Genomic DNA, 22,593 nt, shown 5'->3' with positions numbered 1-22,593 from the left:
CCCACTGTACATTCGACTTCTCGATAGCAACTGTCTGGAAAACATTGCACAATACTAAATATTACCCTTATAAAGTTCAACCCTTGCAGGAGTTAATAGAAGACGACTTTTATACAAGACAGCAGTTCGTGCTCTCTAAATTTCGATTGTATTCTACTCACAATTGATTGAGAAATGGGTGGCCGCTTTGGACGAGTTTCGTTAAAAGTGTGCAAATCTCTAGTGTTTTCTGTCGTCAAATCCTATCGTCATATGTCTCTCATTTTCTGTTAAGAACATCTTGTTTTATGTAGATTTTATATTAAAAAAATGCACCTTAGACCCTTATTCCGAGGGGGAGAGTGTTCAGTTGTCACTATAGTAACCATAACCATAGTGCTTCTCCATAAAACAAATGAAGTAACCTATTGGATAAAAAATAATACTCTTTCAGATAATGTTAAAAAATAAAGATGCCATTTTTTTAAGTGTTCTCGGTGACGTCATAAATCGCACAAAAATAGTCGCAAAAATTTTTGCATACAAGGTTTGAGGTGTCCAAAATCCCCTTATTCAATTTGAATTTTAAATTATGCGCTATCATTGAAAAATCCTGTATGTGTATAAATGTTGTAACTTTCACCATTTTCTAGAATTCAAATTTGCCACCAGTGTAAACTTCACTTGCTGCATGTCACACATCTGTGTTTATGTCCACTCTAAACTATACTGAAAGGAGTACAAATGTGGTCCAGTACTTCATTCCATGGTGTATATTAATATGAGAGTTGTTAGGAAAAAAGTCACGTTATTGTGTGAAGTTTACCATTCAATTGCTACCATGTCTGCTGTGTAAGAAATGTAAGACTAAAGCATTTTTATCGAAATCTTTCTGTGATCCTACTCAATCTCTCTTAAAAAATCTCTGTAGCAGGACCTGTATCAACAAAGAACGTGATTCTATTGTGTAGGTACACAATATTGACACACCAGCAGTACATAAACAGTTCAAATCACTGCAAAGATTTATCTGATTTCCCAAAATGGTAGTTTACCATCGATTACTGGTAAGTTATGAATGTGCACAAGTAATGTTAAACAACACCAAATAAACCATGCGAGATACTGACAAACATTACTTTAATTAAAAAGTTATTATTACCCAACGGTACCTCTATGAATAATGAAATTCATATTACAGGTGCAGCATGTTTCTCCATATTCTGGATTGAAATAGATCATGATTCAGCAGCCTATTGCTTCCACAAGTTCGTCTCTTCCATTCTCACCTGAAAATAATAATAAAAACCGCATGAAACCAAAATAAAAATTGTCCTAACACTGACAGCATTATCTCTACTTAGAATATCACACAGCACAATTAGGCTATTTTTTTTTCAAAACAGACAGCACTGACCAGTCTAAAACTTTAAATCCATAAAATTATAGGTCTATTGAATTGCTGTGAATAAAAAAATAGTTCACTAATAGGAATAATTCTGCTATAAAAGGCATTTAAAGATAAGGACTGAATAAATGTACTTCCCAAGTAAAACGCATAAATATTCCACTTATCCTCGTACTTACTCGAATAAAATAAAATCAGAATTGAAAGTAGTGTAAGTGGAAAAGTATGCTGTCTGTGCTACCTGGTCAGAAATGTATGCTTTCTTAATTTAAACTTAAATATTGTAACCTTTTCTTTTTTTGTAAGTCACAGTAAACTTCGTGAAGAAACCTCCAAACTCTATTAAGTTACTCTATTATCATTAATTACATTTTGCTTTCCTGTAGCTTTCTGACATTAAATTACGAGACTGCAAAAGAAATTTCTCATAATTTTAAAACAAGATAGCAAATGCAACAACTATATACCTATTAGTACAATAGTAGGCCTACCAGGAGAAAAAAATTAATAATAATAATAATAATAATAATAATAATAATAATAATAATAATAATAAATAATAATATTAAATAATAATAATATTATTATTATTATTATTATTATTATTATTATTATTATTATTATTATTATTACGTGCCAGAATCAGCAGTGCCACATTATAACAATGTTCCTGCTGCTTTCACTATTATTATTATTACTATTACTACCACTGCCATTAGTTTTACTACTATGACGACTATCACCACTATTACCAAACTCACCATTAGTGCTATAGCCTACTACTATTACTATAACCACTACACACATCATTACAATTTGTTTCTGCTACTGTAGTAGTAGTAGTAGTAGCAGTGATGGTAGTGGTGGTGGTGGTGTCAGCATCTGTGGCTATGTGCTATAAAAATCTTAATAGTAGGTCTACTATAAACTATATTAAATATATTTACTTTACTAAAATAAACACAATCAGGCCTATGTAGCCTATTGTGTAAACACTAATAATTGTCTTCCTAAAATGTGTTAGTGGACATAAACGTAATAGTCTAAATGTATAATGTAAACAATTCCTATGCCTGCAAATTAAATTAGCAACACGTCAACGGTTATTAATTGCAACACATGCATCTAAATTAAAATAATGGTGGATCTAACAATTTGTTCTCTTAGATACTCTATATCAGCTTATGCAGGTTCCCGAGAAGGGGCTATTAATATTACAAATTTAATGTTGCGCTTATACAAAAATTATAACAATGAAAAAGTCTTCTTTATTTACAATTAAGGAAACCTATGCACTCCCATGCATTAAGGTGATAAATGCAGTAGGCCTATATGGGAATATGACCTTGTTGTGGAAGTTTGTATTCGTATCTAAGAAATCAAAGCATTAAATGACTGCTTTCGTCTTCCATTTTATGTCTTTTCACAATAAGATATTTTACAATCACAAATAAGACCTTAAATTCATGACTGCATCGATACATAACACGGATATAGTTTAATAATCATCAGATATACGTAATATTTGTATGTAATTGGCAAAATCTTAAATATTCTTCTTCTTAAATAAGTACATATTGCATCCATTGTTATCAACAACATGACACGAACTTTAAAATAAGATGGCCGCTCTGCCATTGTTCACTTCCAATAATGGTATCCTTCATTTTCCATTGCAATACGTACTACAGTTCATGTATTGTATATATTTCAACATATTATACGTTCGAACTTATTTTAAAGTTATAATAAACTGAGAAACCTGTCCAAAAATATACTAAACTTACAATTGCGTTACCATTCACATGCAATGTTTCTGTTACAGGGCATTTTGGGTAAACACTTTTGCCTTCTAAGACAGTTTATTACTTTAACATGTTTAAGGAACAATACTCACTTGATATCACAATTCAAATGGACATATTCCAGAACACTGTCGTGAATTCAGTATAGTAATACACCCATAAATTAGTTATTTATGTTAACAAAAACAAGACTCGCCCTCCATTAACAACTGTACAGTCCTTACAACACCGCTGGCATCGCGATGGTGGAGACCTCTGGTGGCCAATTGAATCAACTGAATATTGTTATGAAAGGAACCCAAAAATAACTAATTATGACAATTCTATTTATTTGCAATAACTGCTGATCACGACACATTCCATATATTTTAGCTATATGTTAATGTATCATAATTTGGAAATGAAATATGAAAAGAATAATAAAAAATCTATAATTATCAGAAAATGACCACGCATGTACGCATATCGCGGCGGCAACAACTACGAATATAAAGTGATTCGCTAGATTCAAATACTGAAATTAAAAACATAAGAATATATACTCTGATAATTAAATATCAATGTTACGATATCAAATTAAACATCGTTAAGCTTCTATGCATAAGAGTTAGATATATGGCATTCAAACGCGTGACGCTGCGCCACTGTCTCTCAGCCGTTATTCAGAGTCCTGCAAACGCTCAGCAAAGAGTATAGAACAAAAGTCACTAACCACGTTTCACCACGTATTCAAACGCAACCTGGTGGCCATAGCTAAAAATATTTCACTAAACCAAAACATGTGACAATGTGTAGCTAAAATTGATAGTGATCTTAAACACACATTATCCCACACACATATCGTATCACGCAACAACAAAATACATAACAAAAACAAATTGCCTACCTGATACACAAAAGGAACTATGTATTGAAGATACAAAACCTAACTACAACACGACAACAAGAATTATCTCAATGTCAAAGATATTCCGCCTAACCAGAGGGATAAGAATTCACATAAGACGTTCGAAGAACTACTGGGTTAAGGGGGGAGGGAGGGTTTTTTCGACAAGTACTATGATTACATTAATTTACTCTTATTTCACAAAATGTACAGATTTCTACAGAAGTTAAATCTCACGTTTCTAATGCAATACGTGTTCCAAATTTAAGCAATGACTATAGCCTGCGTGGCAACAGGTTTCAAAATAGGCAAAAAAATACTAGGCAAGATTGAAACCATGAAGTCTACTGTAGTTACCTTCGTAGTAACAAGATGATAAAATGAGATTAATATTGTACATGCATAAGTAAAAATCAGTAAACTAGTCCCATCTTTATTTTATGCCATTTTATTAGTAGGCCTAACATTCAAGCATTTTTGTTACTGTAATCAAACTGTAAAAAGCATATTTTAACTTGTCTCGTACAGTTTTTATGTCTATAGTCCAAGAGTGCAGCAAGAATTCTTATGTCCTCACAATAGTGTGATAAACAGAATAGCATTACCAAATAACTTACACATCGAAATATTTCATTTCCGGCAAAAACTTATATAGGCCTAGTGCCTGACATTTTGGTGACATATTTATGTTACCGCTACCACTCTTTTGGGAAAGAGAATATCACATTCTCAGGTCATACGCTGTAGTTTTATATTCCACACAACTACATTCTGTTAAAGAATAAAGAAGAATAAAGAATAAATAAAAAATAAAGAATAAATAAGAATAATAAATAAAGAAGGCTACTTATTACAGAGAGGTAACAGAATATGATTTTGGGAGTTTACAACACGAAATAAGGCCTTAATATTGTAATGAAATTATGTCTAAGGTGAACTATCTTCTCATACCATCTTCCTAAGTTGAATATAAGCATTTTATTATACAAAACGTCAATTCGAACCTCTTGATTTATACTGATGAACTAATAAACTAACGAATTTAAAACAATACATTATTGCTTTAATATTTGAAATTTGCCATTTCCTGGTCTTGGTATGTTCTGGTAATTTTTTTCTTTTCTTCTATGTCTTAATGTAGGCCTACATTACATTTAACATCGATTTTATTTCAATGTGACAGATTTTTCTGAGTTATCTTTATCTGTTCGTCTTAAACACTACACATCAAACGATAATGACCTATTTTTTCGACATTCAACATGTTGCCTTTGTGTTACAATATTTTTTTTTCAAAGGTAGTCTATATAATTAAATATTTACTTAATTATTTATTACTTATAAGAAATAATAAGCGAAAAGGTTATCCTGAAGGAAAACTTACATAGCATCATGTAACATCTATTTTGTGAAAATTAATTAGGGAGGTCTATATGAAAAGTTTGTCACAAAATAACCCTGTATAGCCTATTAGTAACTGTCTAGTGTTAAATTCCCAGTAATTGATTTGAATTGTATTATATAGGCCTACTCTTTATCCTTTCCGAATACATATCATGGTTTGCTAGCTAGCTAACTCCATCCTACAAGTTACCGTTATTCTACGACCTAAGTCTCATTAGGCCTACTAAAAGTAGAATGGTCTTCCTATTCAAAATCTTTACGAGTAAAATTGTAAATATAAGAAATCTTTGAGTTATTGTTTATATTAAAATCATATAACACAGTGAACTAAAATTTCCTCTCTTCATCCTTCCACATCATTCTACATAATTAATATCTTTCACGATAACATACAAGGTTAGGCCTAAATGTTTCAATGGCATCAAAACCACACTTATGTTTCGAGTATATTACTTATAAACGACCTTCCTATTACAATGGGAATTTAATTCGATTGATGTTAAAATAAATCTCTATATAAATAACAAATTCGTTATAGGACTAGGTCAAAGTAAAGTTTCAATTATTCCTCAATACTAAATTACTTCTCCTTTCCATGTTGGACATACTGGATACCTGGCATGACGTAATCGGTTTCATTGCAATGCTTTACTACGCAACACAAACACTCCGCGAGGAAACATAGTCCCTCCTATTATGTATATGAACACATTTGTCTACAAACATGCAACCAAGATAATGACGACGTAGTATGTAGTTTATTGACTGAAATTGTTCTCTTTATGAATTAAGGTTTAATTGAAAGTTATTGGTTATTCAGTTAACGAAGATAATTACAATTCATACGTTCGATGTAATCTATAGTACAGTATACAGCAAATTCAAAATGCCTCAGACGTAGACTTCGTTTTCGAACAATTGTATTCATACACCAGCGTTACATTTAAAATACTACTTACAGAAAATTATTGCATTATTTCCCCACAATATGGCAACAGTAAAGTTGGGTATGGTCTTATATTTTCCACGTAAAGTCTACTCAACTTTGCTTTAGGTCTATTTATTTCGCATAGGCTGTCTTCTTTACTAACACTACCAATTCCAAAAATTTTCTCACAGATCTTGTTGAATTGATATTCCAGTTTTGCTATTGCATCACTCAATAACGATCTTCGTTGGATAACATGGTCGTAATTGCTACTGCCTGCCATAGTTAGAAAATAAACATAAGCATAAGTGCAAATAATGCAGGAAGGTAGACCTAGGCCTGCACGCCAGTCATAAACCATGTCTCTACTAATTTATATTATCATCAATTTATAAGTAAAATAATAAAATATAAAAAGGAAAATTTTAAGAAAAATTTATGGCCCTATTTATGATAAGGGAGAGTGGAGAATTAGGACCAATTCTGAACTACAAAAACTATATAAAGATTCAAGTATTGTCACTGATATAAAAATTAGACGGCTGGAGTGGCTGGGCCACATTATCAGAATGGACAATAATAATATTCCTAAAAGATTACTAGATGCCACGCTAAGTGGTAAAAGAAGAGCAGGAAGACCTAAACTACGATGGTTGGATGATGTTCAGGATGATCTAGTTAAAGCAGGAATTAAGAGATGGAGACGGAGAGTCCTAGAGAGGGAAGATTGAGCGGCAATTCTTAAGGAGGTCAAGGCTAAACTAAAAGGGCTGTATGACCACAGATGATGATGATGATGAATAAAATATAAAAAGAGACTAAACATCTGAAATGATAATAATTATCAATCTGGATGTAAGACAGCCAAAACAGTTACGGTAATGGAATCAAGGATGTTGGCATATTAGTATGCAGGAATAATTAAATATATATTAACCGTCTTATGACTCAATTAAAAATATAATGACTATGCTTGCAAGTATTGTAGTTCTTGTAGCTAATGAATTTACAGTTCAGCATGACTTAGCACCGTATGGATGAATGAAACAAACCAATAACAATTAGTACAACTACTAATGAATGAAGTTATAATGTATTGTAAGCCTATACAGTTACCGTACGTATGAATTTAATAACTTCCGCGTTTCGATAGCATTTTATTCTAGCCTTGTACTTCAAATTCATTCTATTTTAGATATAGGCCTACTGAAATTTAGGTTTTTTTAGGGTAAAAATGATCTTAATTAAATATGATTCTGCTGACAGGCTTTCTCGCAGTTTTTTTTAAGATTCTACATTGAGCACATGCGCGGATTCTGATGGGGGCACACGGGCATGCGTCCCGGTTTAAAAGTAAGTTATATATGTTGAATTAAGAGAATTTTCTCCACAGATATATATATATATATATATATATATATATATATATATATCTGTGATTTTCTCCATTCATTTTATTTAACATTAAAGACAGCAGACGGTTGCGTTGTTTAACAAAGCCTGTTCAATAGAAGGCACATTACCGGTACTTCCCCCAATTTCTTTAGTTACCTACATGTTTACGAGCTGAGCTCTATTGTTGAGTACGCTATGTGAATTGCGACGCATTCAAGGAAAGCAGGTCTGGTGTGGAACATTCGAACTGTTAAGGTAGGCCTATTTGTTAATAGTAATATTAACGTATTTTACTGTAAGCCTATTCAAAGTTTCATTAGATGCTGCAACCAATGTCAGAAAAAAGATCTAATAAAAATTATATTTTACACTTTTTAAATTAAATAACACTTATTCATAAAACGACACAGAAGTGTTAGGTCAGAAGCAGGGAGAGAAAAATAGTTTCAATGAAGACAACAGAAATATAAGGTGTTCAAGTAATTCTGAATATTCCAGTAGTGCAAACACAGCAACAATGAGTGAAAACAAGAAAATAACAATATCAGTAGCAGTACCTTTCAGAGTCAAGTAAATAAGGAAAGAAGCTAAGGTGAATGTGGACATTCTAATTATATAGAACACTATCTTCAAGTAGGCCTACCGTACCTAAGAAAAAAGGAGGCAAAATATAATATTCTGGGGAAGAAAAAAACTTAAGATTCCCTCCTATATCTTTCAAATGGGGAAAAATAGATCTCTCCAGCACAAATGGCTCCATGAACTCCAAGGTTGAACAACTTAAAGACTGTGTAATGATATGTCGCATAATAATAATAATAATAATAATAATAATAATAATAATAATAATAATGCTTTATTTAAGGCCATACGGCCTTCTCTAACACTCAACCAGGAATTTTTGGGAAAGGAGGTTCTATTTACAAGAAAACAAAGGAAGAGTTTCGACACATAAGCAATAATAATAATAATAATAATAATAATAATAATAATAATAATAATAATAATAATAATGCTTTATTTAAGGCCATACGGCCTTCTCTAACACTCAACCACGAATTTTTGGGAAAGGAGGTTCTATTTACAAGAAAACAAAGGAAGAGTTTCGACACATAAGCAATAATAATAATAATAATAATAATAATAATAATAATAATAATAATAATAATAATAATAATAATAATAATAATTCGTATAAGAGGATTATTATCACAAAGATTTTGATTTCCATACATTTTATTTCTAATTTTTTTAGGAGGAATATTAGTATTATTATTGGGTGTGCAATGTAATATAAAAAATATAGTACTGTTAAGATTTGACCAGCCCTTGAAGGCCCTAGACCGACTAGCCACCTGTTGGCCTCACGTTCACATACAGAAGCAGAGGTGGACGATCATCCAACCAGAATGCTGTATCCTTATTAAGAACACATTCATATTTGAGTAGAAGTTACTATCAATATTTTTATTTTTCACTTCACGCAGTGCCCAAAAAAATAGTTAATCCTCTCCGATTCTTTAAAATTGTTGGCAATTATTTTTTTTAATTTATAGCAGATAATGCATATGAAGAGGATTACATACCACCTTCCATGTAGCTCCTTTAGAAATAGTCAGAATTTTTTCTAATATGTAAGAAAAAAATCATGAAATATTTAATGTATATATTTATTTTCTTTTTAACTATGATGTTATTGAACATTATTGTAGTTCATCTCCTTTAGTCCAAAGAAACAAGCATGCAAAATTTGGTGGAGATATCTTAAAAACTGGTCAAGTTATTACGGACTGAAGTTTAAAAAATGCAGTTTTGAGTAAAATAGCAACAAACAAACTTACAAAAGGTGGCACTGAAGTTAATGCATGGCAGGAATTTTAATGCATAACTTAGGTAATTTTATGGATATCTTAATATTTCTTTCACAATATAAAGCTAAAAGTTCATATTATATTAATAAAAAAAATTAATTTCTTTGACGTAGGTATGTAACCCCTTTCAATTCAGATGATTACAGAGTTGAAGATTTCCTTGGATTTATAAAGATCATATAGTTGAATGCTGGTGGAATTATTTCAAATATCGCCATGATGTAGGACTGCATTTTCCTCAAGTATTTCCCGTTTTTTTTTTAATTGAGTCCCAAAGCAACAAACATCGACAACACTTGTAGCTCAATCTTTAGCCTATTCTATTCCCAAGTTTCTAATCAGTTTGAGAGTGTTAGTAAAATTCCTGTCCATCACTCTTCCTTTGCAGCTCAACTACAGACAACAAATGAATTTAACGCCATGATCAAACTTGATTCGGTTTGTTACTCATCTGTATTGGATATAAAAAAAACAGCGATGAAAAGTTTGATACTAAAGCACTTGTCGAAGAGTTGAATATTGCTAAAATTCCAAGAATTACATATACGGTAATTAGATATTGATCTAATATTCCCAAATACAGGTAAACTACAGAAATAAATTCCAAAATCCATTCCGGTACATAACCTATGAAGATATAAGTGGGGCAGCTACATTTTATGAACATTATGTGTAGCAGTCTATAATAGGCCTAGTCTATACCGGTACTGTATGTTGCTGAAAATTTGGACGTAGGCCTATATATAGGGAAATGAAATTGATATTAAGAGTACAAGTACATAATATTGAAAATATGTTATGCCCGTGGTGAACTTTAGTTTATAGTATCACTGAAGATTTCTACTATTAATTATATGTTCAACTTTGAAAATCGATGCCTCTTCCAATTTGAATTCAGTAAGCTTATCTGAGTCTGATTGAGCAAGGGATGTTTAATGCCAACATAACACCGTTGCAAAATTGTACTTACTGTATATCTATGATGCCATTTGTCCATTTATAGCCTAATATCTCATAATCGTAACATACACTGAGTAACGGTAATGCATATTTCATTTATATACATAACCTCAATATTAAAAATATAACTTTTAGCAATTTTGTTCCAAAAATTAAAAAAAAATAATCGTTTACACTACAATAAAAACAAAAAAGTACATATTCAATTCTTCGTTGAGTAAGTCTTGTAACAACCGCTTCAGAAGCTCATGAATTCGTCATTTTGATTTACGAGATAAAGATTTCTACCAAATGTTTATTGATAGATGTCGGTAATATATTAGGGCCTACTTATTTTCATGATCTTTGTCATTTAGATCGAAATATATAATCATTATTCAATTACTGTTGACAAATACCCAGAATATTTTATACATTAGTTATTAAGCAAATTACGGTTTTATCCATATCTTTTGTGAAACTGCATAGGTAACACTGACAGTAAGGTATGGTTATTCATGCCAGGAAATGCACGAAGGAAGAAGAGGAGAAAGTGCTGTTATGCCGTAAATGTTATATTCACTGGTTAACTGTAATAATAATAATAATAATAATAATAATAATAATAATAATAATAATAATAATAATTCGTGACATTACAGCCCTTTAAGGGCCTAGAACGACCAGCCACAAGCTAAAGCAGAGATGAACGATCATCCAACTAGAATGGAAGTATCGTGTGGTTAGCACGATGATCCCCCGAATCGTTATATCTGGCTTTCGTAACCGAATTTCGCTACCTATCGTAGTTCCCCAATTGCATCACGATGCCGGGTGCGCACAGGTCCCGTAAACTGGCCGAAATTTCATGAGAAAATTTCTTGTCCATGAGAAATCCGTAACGCGAGACCTAGACAGGATGACTCAGAACACGAGGCCATGGCGCGGAACTGGTTACGGTACTGATTAGTCAGAATAAAAATATACATCTATGTATATTATGCGTCATTATCAATGAGAACATGAGAATAAAGAAACTATATCAATAAGAATTTTTTAACTTCGTTTATTTATAGTCGCTTCTCGATCGTATTATGACAGTCTATGGTTTACTGTTGGAAATATTTATTGCTAATGTGTCTATTGTTTCCTGGTGATGGGGTCCAATTAGGCAATCATCTTTATTCAACTGAAAATTAGTTAGCCTATATTTAGTCGAGGAAAACCACATTGGTCGCCACCGGGGATTGAACCAAGGCCTCCCGAATGCGAGTCCATTACGTTACTAGTGAGCAATATCGCTCGGTACCAATAAAATTATTTTGCTAGAACCTTATCATTAAACAACGTGAATATTTTATCAAATGGATATATAACAACCAAAATAGTCTGCAGTATGAGGAGCATCGTTTCAAAACATGTTTTATCCATTCTTAGAAAGTGGAACATGTAGCATTTTTTCTACATTCTATGAAAGCAGAACTCAAGTCTGCATCGATAACGTAACAAAACGAATTTTCTTCCATCTTAATATGATGTGAAAAATGAAGTGTTGGTCAGAGCAGACCGGTTTTTTAGACTTACGGGGGAAAAAAACTACCATGGAGAAAATTAATAATAATAATAATAATAATAATAATAATAATAATAATAATTTATTTTAGCTGGCAGAGTTATTATTATTATTCGAAACGATGCTCCTCATATGTAATAGTATCAATTAATAACTTACATAAACGTCAAATTATATTTTAAAAAATGACGGAACCTGATTTCTTATAGTGGAAACAGAATTACAGACTGTTTCTACGTCAAATTAATAGTTCATTGGAAGAGACTACGGGAGAGAATGCAAATATGGTTAATAATATACCGGTACCAGTGGCGGCTGATTGACTGAGGCAAGTGAGGCCGGGCCTCAGTCACTTGACTTAACTGAAATCAAATTTTGTGTTTTTATATAATATATTACTTATCTGAATGAAGCATATATCGCTGTAGAAGCATTTGAAAACTTTGATATATATAGAACTGTTTTGCAGTAAAATTTCTTCCTAAGGCCGGGATCGCTCGTGCCGGGTCTGGCTTGTGATGTATATAGACCTGTTTTGCAGTAAAATTTGTTCCTGAGGCCAGAATCGTTCGTGCCGGGTCTGGCTTAATGCATTTCATGTCCTTTCGCGGGCTTTGAGTTTACGCTTAAAACGTTGTAGCTGAGGCACAATTCGGCTGGCCTGGTCAGGTTTCACTCGTCCCATCCATGGGCCGGCCTCAAGGGTAGAGTGGGGTGGGAGTAGCAGTGGTGACTTGTTTTCCTAACTAGGCCATAAATAACAAAATTCCAGCTCTTAAGCAGGCAGAGATCCACTCGATTCTCTCCCCTTATGTCTCAGTTTATGACATAAGCGAGGGTGTTCTACTATTGTACTTCGTAGTACAGTAGTGAATCTGGGCCAATTTTGTTATGTATTTCGGGAAAATATAAACAGAAACAAATGAGAGAAATAATGCTGGAGAAGTTAATTCATTGTTAGAGTGTCCTTTTTCGAGAAGAAATAATACTGAAAGAAAGGAAGTTTTAAATAAAGAGAGAGACTACCGAGATACCTACGACATCGCTGATAATTTTTCTGACACATAATCTTAAAACGCGAGTTTCTATTGCATCCTGGTATGGGCAACATAAATGGTTATGTGGTAATTTGAGGCAAAATAAACTTCTCTTGGCCTTGTTTGTTGCTGTCAAAGGAAAAAAATAAAAAGAAAAGAAAGAAAGGGAAATTTCAACACAATATGGGATGCTTCATCACACTGAAACAATCACTGAAACTCAGAGCATAACAGCTTATTTGGTGAGTGAAATTATTATTTTTCATTGATAGTAATAAGAATAGACTAATGATAGTAGTAGTAATAATAATAATAATAATAATAATAATAATAATAATAATAATAATAATAATAATAATACAGTAATAATGATATTAATAATATAATAACAATAATAATTAATATCATAAACAAACATTTCCTATCGGAAGCACTTAAATTAGTTGCATCTGGCCTCACCGAGGATTTCGATCACCGGCCGCTACTGACCGGTACCACTATAGACGAGAAAGAAATAACGTTCGAATTCCTGTCGGTTTACAGTATCGAGGTTAGGAAATAGAATGTTTACCTTGAACTGAATAATTCTTTAGGTAACTTTGAACAGAGATAAGTAGAGGTTTAGGAGCCAAACTGAATGTCCTCCATTACGGATCAAGTGATTTCATAATATATCCATATTACAAATCCGGCGATCCCGAGTTTGATTCCTGGTGTGGTAGTGGAAATTTATTTCCCTTCCATATGAAATGAATGGTTGTCACTTATCTTGTATTATGGCCGGCAATCTTAAATGGTGACCTTGAGCCATGTAAACTGCCTAACCATGCAGTCCCGCTTCTTGTGACGTAGGGTCAATTCAAAATTGTCACAAGAATGAAGATAGAACGGGACACAGGACACAATTCATGAAATAATGATGAGGATGATAACAATAATTATTATTTAATACTACTCTTGAATTAAATTATTACTGAAGGTTATAATTTCATCTATTAAATCACAAATTGTTGTTATTCTTGAATCATGATTTGTAATTACAAGATATAAACTTACTACGAGTATATGATTAAATCTGATAATTTCATGTTAATAACCGGTACTATTGAAAATGGTAGATAAATTAACTGTGCAGATTGAAAGGGGCAATAGAATACATTAAAATGAATAAAAAATCGATCTTGCCTTTTGTAATTAAATTTATTTTTATTTATTTATTTGCTAATAATTGTAACAAAATAGAATATAAACAGATAATATGCATGGTTAATTAGACAATTGGCTGAACGTCTGCGTAATTTGGCAACAGCGCATGCCGGCTCGATCACAAATACACACACTCAGGTCTGAATAGCAGTATTCCGCCCTTAGTTACTGCAGCAGAGTTTTGAGACTTCCTTGTAGCAGGAAATAACGATACGTGTTAATCTTTTTATTTAATTTACAAGAACCTGTCCATTTCACTGAAAAACTGCAAAGGGATTAATTATTCCTTATCAGTTACTCCAATAACAGTGAAGATCATAATTGTATGGAATGAATAGAGTAAAACAGTGTTAACATTTAGGATATAAACTATTTATATGAGAAAAGTATACATTTGGGACAAATATGGTATTAAATTTGTTGTACTCTATCCAAGGAATATTATATTATACATATGTATTTTTAAATAGGTTATTTTACAACGCTGTATCAACTCTCAGGTTATTTAGCGTCTGAATGAGATGAAGGTGATAGTGCCGGTGAAATGAGTCCGGGGTCCAGCACCGATAGTTACCCAGCATTTGCTCATATTGAGGGAAAACCCCGGAAAAAGTCTCAACCAGATAACTTGTCCCAACTGGGATTCGAACCCGGGCCACCTGGATTCGCGGCCAGACGCGCTAACCGTTACTCCACAGATATGGACATACATGTATGTATGTATGTATGTATGTATGTATGTATGTATGTATGTATGTATGTATGTATGTAAGTATGTATGTATGTATGTAATGGCGCAATATAAACTACACTGTAGTTTGATTAAGTTGTATTTGTAGCTCAATGAGCAAAAGCTATTGGCGGCAATGGTAATTGTTAGTTCAATAAAATTGTTGCTGAAGAAGATTGTGAAAGACACAGTCACAGTGGTGCTCAGTGTTCTAGAAAAAGAATAATTTCTCGTAGAACGTAAGTTTCGCCCATACGCAGTTGGTCGAAGTGGTAGTGCTTGCGTGAAAGCGGTATAGTATGCGAACTTTATACTGAGGAATTTCATAAAGATCCACCATCAAAGCGTGCAATATTAATATTAGTCTACTATTGGCGAGTAAATTCAGGCGAAATGACTCAATTTTATGTCGACGCAAAGGAAGAAGTGGCCGGAGAAAAACAATTTGAAAACAATATTAAAAAAAAAAAAAACGGTAAGCCAGCGACGTTTAGCCAAGGAATAAAATCTGAAGAGAACGTCAGTTAAAATTGGGTGCGTTTTCGAACCGCATACATGTTAGTCGCCGTCTGCAATCATACGATTTAAATAAAAGGCCTCTGCATTATGCTTGAACTCTAAAATGAGTATCAAAAACAAAGTAAACACAATGGACGAACTGATCGCTCGCATTATGAATAAAAGGACAACAAGACGAGCTCAGACGAGCAACACTTACTGTTGTCAACAGAGCGGAAAAGTCTCGATTCAAATAATACACGAATTAACAAATGTGAGGTGGAAAGCGAAAAGGGACCTCTTGTCGCAAATTTAAGATTTAGAGTTAATGTTATTTTCAAATTCAGCACTAAATTCTGAAAAATTTGATACCAAATTTAGATTTCTAACTACGTAATAAATTAGTGAGTTATGGTAGTTTGAATATTTGTTACGGAAATGAGGTGTTTTGAGAAAACAAGCTTTAAAGTTTTATATTGTCACCATCAATATAATTTTACATATTTAAGAAACTTTTAAATCGATATGAGCTTGAACAGGACAAACTAAGCTATAATAATCGACAAAATACCGAATTCGATATTTTCGACTCTAACAATTTCATTTTGCTTGTACTGAAAATTTTACTTCTTCGACAAGAGGTCCATTTTCGCTTTCCGCCTCACAAATTATTCTGTTGCTAGGCCTTTTGTTATCATGTTATTTTGGAACATTGAATGCTCACATCGTTAGTTTTGACTGCAGAGGAGTAAAACTTTTATTTAATTGATATATTCATGTTAAAAAAGGAGAGTACCGGTATGGGAAAACATAATGGGACTGTCAAACGGTACGAACAAAGAATGTAATGCTAGGTCTGTTACAAGAAGGTATGAAGATCTCCATGTTTTAAAAATGGTTAAAAAAGTCACCACATACCCACGCCACAAATTGAGAGACTATGGAGGTTGAATTATTGAAAACCAGGCTGCAAGTGATCCCCCCGAACTCACTCCGACAAACGTCCTAAAGAATGAACTTTCCAAGTTCAGTCACACGTGATCGCAAGACCTGGTCCACAATAAACTGGGAACGGAAACGACAACGAGAACAAAAACGGAAAAATTAAGATAAATATATTTAAATGTGAACATTCACAATTTTAACGAGAAGCTTGCCGGAGCCCGGGAACGGAAACATGAAAATTGACGAAGTTCTAACTTTTCCGTTCTCGTTTCCGATCACAGCATACTAGGTTCTTGCTGTTGTTATCATAAAGCTATTTTGGTCGTCGTATATTTTGTAGCAAGGATGCCGTGACATAATTTCTTCTTCATGCATCGTTTCTAACCAACTCAGAAATTCAGTAGAATCACTTACGTGTGTATGTGGCCAGATTACCACGTGAATTGAAGTCTTAATTAATATTCTGTGTTATAAATTTTGAAGTTGGTTAACTTGAGTTTATGTTGGCTGGCTTGTACTCTTGAGAGAACGCCATTGGTCAATTACTGTATATACAAATAACATCATAATGTGTAATATCGACTTTACATAGGCCTATAGTTATTATAATAGAAATAAATTGCGCACAATGTGCATTGATTTATATGTAATTTACAAGTTCACTGATGGAGCATTTTGGGGGGGGGGGAAATATAGTTATTGACATGCATATCGATATGCACAGTCGTTTCCGTTCTCAGTTTATTGTGAATAAAATATCTTCACGTTCTCGTTCTGGTTCTCACTCCCGGTATACTGTGGACCAGCCTTATTACCAGAACGCTAGAGTTTGAAGAAGACTTTGAGGAGGGAGAAAAGGCGAAACCAACCAGCAAATCCCTAATCATTATCAGATCTGGAAGAAGTTTGAGAATTTTTAAGTGGGTTATTTTACGAAACTTTATCAACTGCTGTGGTTATCTAGCGTCTGAATGATATGAAGAAAGTTACCCAGCATTGACTCTTAAGGCTGGTCCACAATAAACCGGGAACGGAAAGAACGAGAACGGAAATGTTGTTAAAATAAATGTATTTAAATATGACCATTCACAATTAACTACTGTGAACACTCACATTTAAATATATTTATTTTAACATTATTTCCGTTCTCGTTTCCGTTCCCGGTTTATTGTGAACCAGCCTTTACTGGGTTAAGGGAAAACCCCGGAAAAACCTCAACTAGGTAACTTGTCCCAACCAGGATTTGAAGCCGAGCCCGCTCGTTTCACGATCAGGCATGCTATCTGTTACTCCACAGCGGTGAACTTGCAGAATGTTACACAAAGACTTCTCAAGGGGAAAAAATTTTGTTTTATGTTAGTAGGTCTAATTGCAATAAAAATATGGAGCCAGAATGTCGTGTGACTATGGGTTTACCAAGCGTCAAAATTTAGAATTGCTAATGAAAAGTCACACTTGGTATCTCGATGGCACATTTAAGGTTTGTCCCCAACGAGCTAGAAGCACAGAATACTATATACAGTCACGAAGCTTGAGTTTTGAGGGTGCTAGAAACAATAGATTGTGCCGGTACTATTTTGCATTGCCTGTAATGAGGCGATATTAGCGATCCTAGTGGTGAGCAACTATCTAATGTTTGCATATTTACTACGTATTGAGCTTCGTGACTGTATATACAGACTGTGCTAGAAGTAAGAATACTTCTAGCTCGTTGTTTGTCCCACTTTATTCACACAACTCTTCACTGTGATTGATATGGCGCGAAGACAAAATCCGAACTTGGAGGACGAGTTTTATACCGGTATGCATTTTTTCCAAGCAAAAGCCAAGCTCTTTACGCAACTGTCCTACACGAAATTCTGGACGCTATCAGAAGAATGAGGATCGCAGTCGTACAATATATCGGGAAAGAATTTGAGCGACTTTGAAATGGCGATCATTAACAGTGCCACAGAACATTTCCTGCTGTTTTTTTTTTTTTCACTTACGTCAAAGCGTGTATAGATGTGTAGGCCTACAATCAGAGGGCCTGCAGAAGGCATATAAAGAGGACCGAGATGTAAAGGCTCACATCCACATGATGTTTTTTTTATTGGGTTATTTTACGACGTTGTATCAACATCTCAGGTTATTTAGCGTCTGAGTGAAATGAAAGTGACAATGCCGATGAAATGAATCCGGGGTCCAGCACCGAAAGTTACCCAGCACACATGATGTTGACATTGGCATTTGCTCTTTGCGAGGATGTTAGGGACGTTTTTGAGGAGCTTCAAGAGGAAGCGCCAGACAATGTGTTAACCATGTTCTACTTCGCTCCTCTTCACTTCGTCGTAATGCCTAGTTTCTGCCCCATATAATGTTTACACTCCACACAAAGCACTTCACTAGTATCTTCCTCAGTTCTTTTTCCAGAAGTCCGCAGAAGATGCTCCTTTTTCTATTACAAGCTCCTTTTATACCGAACAAAAATTGCAGAAACTCAATGACACACCAAAGGATAGGAAAGTATCCAGTATAAATCGATGTTCAATACATAAGTACAGATGTGACCAAATAGCGTAAACGTTGCGTTTTACAAGTATAGCCACTAAACTGATATAAATATTCAAGTCGAATAAGTTTTATTAATGATTGGCACAACTGATTAACTCCATTATATCTTGTAATATATTGGTAACAATAAGATACAAAAGTAAACACAACAGAATAACAGAATAGAATAAACTTAACAGCGAATAAAATAACTTTTGTGACTTCTGCACTTATGTATATCCTATGTGTTGCAACACTGCTCTTTTTCATTTAACAATGTAATATATTCGCAGAAACGCTTTAGTTTGCATTACATTCAACACTAATTTAACATGAAAATGAAACAAAATTAGATAGGTAATACATCAAACCAATCACCTGTCCTGTTCAACATCGACTTGGAGGATTTAGCGAAGAACTGTTTTAGAACAGGATGATAGTAGAAGGAAGAATAAAATGCATAAGATTTGCTGATTGATATGGCATTGTTGGCTGAAGAGGATGATAGTAAGGGATACGCTACTGGAGCTAAATGACAGCTGTGAGCAGTATGGAATGAAGATAAATGCAAACAAGACGAAAAACATGCCTATCGGAAGAAAACTAAAGAAGGTAAACTTGCGAATTCGAAATGAGGTAGTGGAACAAATGGACAGCTTAAAATACTTAGGATGTGCTGTAAGTTGTAACTTGAGCCGCTGCCAGGAAGCAAAGAAAGCTTCTAATAGAAAAAGGAGCTTCTTCTGCGGACCTCTGGAAAAAGAACTAAGGAAGAGATTAGTAAAGTGCTTTGTGTGGAGTGCGGCATTATATGGGGGCGGAAACATGGACATTACGACGAAGTGAAGAGACGCGAGTAGAAGGATTTGAAATATGGATATGTAGAAGGATGAAGCATGGGAATTGGGCTGACAGAATAAGAGATGAAGCTATGCTAGAAAGAGTGAATGAAAAAAGAATAATGTTGAAACTGATCAGAAAGAGAAAAAGGAATTGGCTGGGTCATTGTCTGAGAAGAAACTGCCGACTGAAAGATACATTGGAAGGAATGGTGAACGGGAGAAAATTTCGTAACAGAAGAAGATATCAGATGATAGACAATATGATATATGGATCGTATGTGGAGACTAAAAGGAAGGCAGAAAATAGAGAAGATTGGAGGACGCTGGATTTGCAGTGAAAGACCTGTCTTTAGGTAGGAAACTCTGAATGAATGAATACTGTTATTGTTGTTATTATTATTATTATTATTATTATTATTATTATTATTATTATTATTATTATTATTATTATTATTTCCTACACGGAGACTAAGAGGAAGGCGAAAAATAGGGAAGACTGAAGAATGCTAGGTTTGTAGTGAAAGACCTGTCCTTAGGCAGGAAACTATCAATGAATGAATCAAATCAATGAAAAGATCGGGACAGAATTACAGGTACTTATAAAACGGAACGTATGGCCACCCCAATTTAATTAATAAGTAAAAAAAATAATAGATAAACAAATAATAAAAACATGTTCATGGGAGTATCTCAGAACACTTATTTCGGTAGGCAGAATATTTTTCATGATAATTTTATTTTTGATAGATTAAAATACAGAGGAAATGAGAAAACATGAATCGTTAAAAGTTTCTATCTATAATTTTCTGGAAGATAGTGTTTTTTTAATAAGAAAGGTGTTGAACGCAATACACTAGAAAGCATTAATTCCCATTAATATTGTTCTCATACACAAATCAATATTTACCTGGAAGCCGTTAATATGGGGGGTGAGGAGAAAAGAAGGAACATTTTATGATTTTTTAATAAGTAATGTAAATAGTGTTCTAAAATTTTGTAGTTTGAAGTTAAATATTAAGAAATAAAGACTATAGAACAGTCTAATATAGTACAACTATTCCCTCTTTAAGGCTTTTTAATGTTTTTTTGCTTTTTTTAATTCTTGTCTTGTAGACTTTTATATATATATATATATATATATATATATATATATATATATTTATTGTATTTCTCATTCTTAACATCTGAGACAATTATTCATAAATGTATTACACCTCCTCTAAGTATACTTGCAGAGTTACACAAGCTACATTCTTAGATAAGAAAGTGTAGTTCCAGAAGATAATTTTCAGATGTAAGTCACAAAATAAACAATCGTATAACAATTTAAAGAGAAAAATGTAAAGTAATGATGTTTCAAAGTAAAAACCCAAATGGAAGCAAAATATTAGTGAACAACAAAATTACTGAGCAACTAAATACATTTGACTATTTAGCAACTTTTTATTTCATATGAAATGGAACAGTAACATTTCAGAATTTAAAAAAGTATAAAAAATTATTAATAATACTTCCAAACCCAACAAAGTAAGAAAGAGTATAAGAATAAAATTACTTTAGCCCTTCCTGTGCCATCGTACGGTAGTGACAGTTGTAATGTTAGAAACAAAGATAAATTCAGACTCAAATCTGCCGAGATTAAATTTATGCGAAGAACAGCAGGATTCAATCAGTCAGATTTTCAATAAAACTGTGCAAGAACTGAAAGTAAACCGCATTTTTTAAGTAATAATAATAATAATAATAATAATAATAATAATAATAATAATAATAATAATAATAATAATAATAAATATAATAATAATAATAATAATAATAATAATAATAATAACATACAAAACGAATTGGATTGAACTCGTAAACCAAATGTCCAGATCAAAATTTCCAAAATTAATAATGAAATATATTTCAAATGGTACAAGAGAGCAGGGTCGACCAATGAAGAAACTGACAAATGAATTCAAGACTGGAAGAGATCAACAATAGCACATAGAGTACGCACACAAAGAATGCAGGTTTCCCACTTTCAGGTTGCCAGCGCCGACATGCACTTACCCGCGCCAAGAAGTTCTACATGTTAACTAATGAGGTGCGAACAGAAAGGATACAAGTTCGTACTTGTCAACGCGTGCAACAAGCGTCTACAAGTTCACCGGAATGAATCGCTAATTCCTCCGCGCTGGTTGTTGACACCTGTATTCTGTATTGTTGGTACACAGGACAAAGTAAAATGGATAGTGATGCATTAATTGCTACTGTTTATAACAAACCTGTGGTATGGGATAAAAAAGACAAGTAGCCTATCATAGCTAAAGGAATATAGTGGAGAATAAAACTGTTGGAAAGGGATAAGTGCAGGAATGAAGCCGGACAGTAAGTAAAATATCTAAAGATAAGAATAGAAAATGTTTCACAATAACTGAGGGGTTTCCAGATTAAACATCAGAAGTCACAAAAATTTATTTTTAAAAGGTTTACGTGATTCTAATGGGGAAATTAGACTAAGCAGGCTATTAGAAACTTTTAAATGGGGAATTTCTTAAAAATATTTTACAAACATTTTTCTCTATGGGTAAGGTGGGATTACATTTTAAAAATATTTTCTGAAAAATCTT

The 22,593-nt window shown here is 33.2% G+C and overlaps 1 protein-coding gene across 2 annotated transcripts in view; it reads right to left on the bottom strand.

The window, feature by feature from the left end:
* The window catches only part of LOC138696782 (uncharacterized), an 80,771-nt gene extending 77,354 nt beyond the window's left edge, over positions 1-3,417 (bottom strand). Inside the window, exons 1-2 of one of the 2 annotated variants that reach the window (XM_069822186.1) lie at positions 3,285-3,417; positions 1,152-1,268 (exon numbers count right to left, since the gene is read on the bottom strand). The gene's annotated coding sequence lies outside the window, so the exon portion shown is untranslated. Of the gene's footprint in view, positions 1-1,141; positions 1,273-3,284 lie in introns of those variants that run through there. The other variant, XM_069822187.1, reaches the window with a different exon arrangement.
* Between the last annotated feature and the right edge of the window lie 19,176 nt (positions 3,418-22,593).

Source organism: Periplaneta americana, chromosome 3 (assembly GCF_040183065.1).
Source record: "Periplaneta americana isolate PAMFEO1 chromosome 3, P.americana_PAMFEO1_priV1, whole genome shotgun sequence".
In the NCBI taxonomy this organism is placed as follows: Eukaryota; Metazoa; Arthropoda; class Insecta; order Blattodea; family Blattidae; genus Periplaneta; species Periplaneta americana.
The sequence above is the reverse complement of the archived record's forward strand: the minus strand, read 5'-3'. Positions and strand labels throughout refer to the sequence as shown.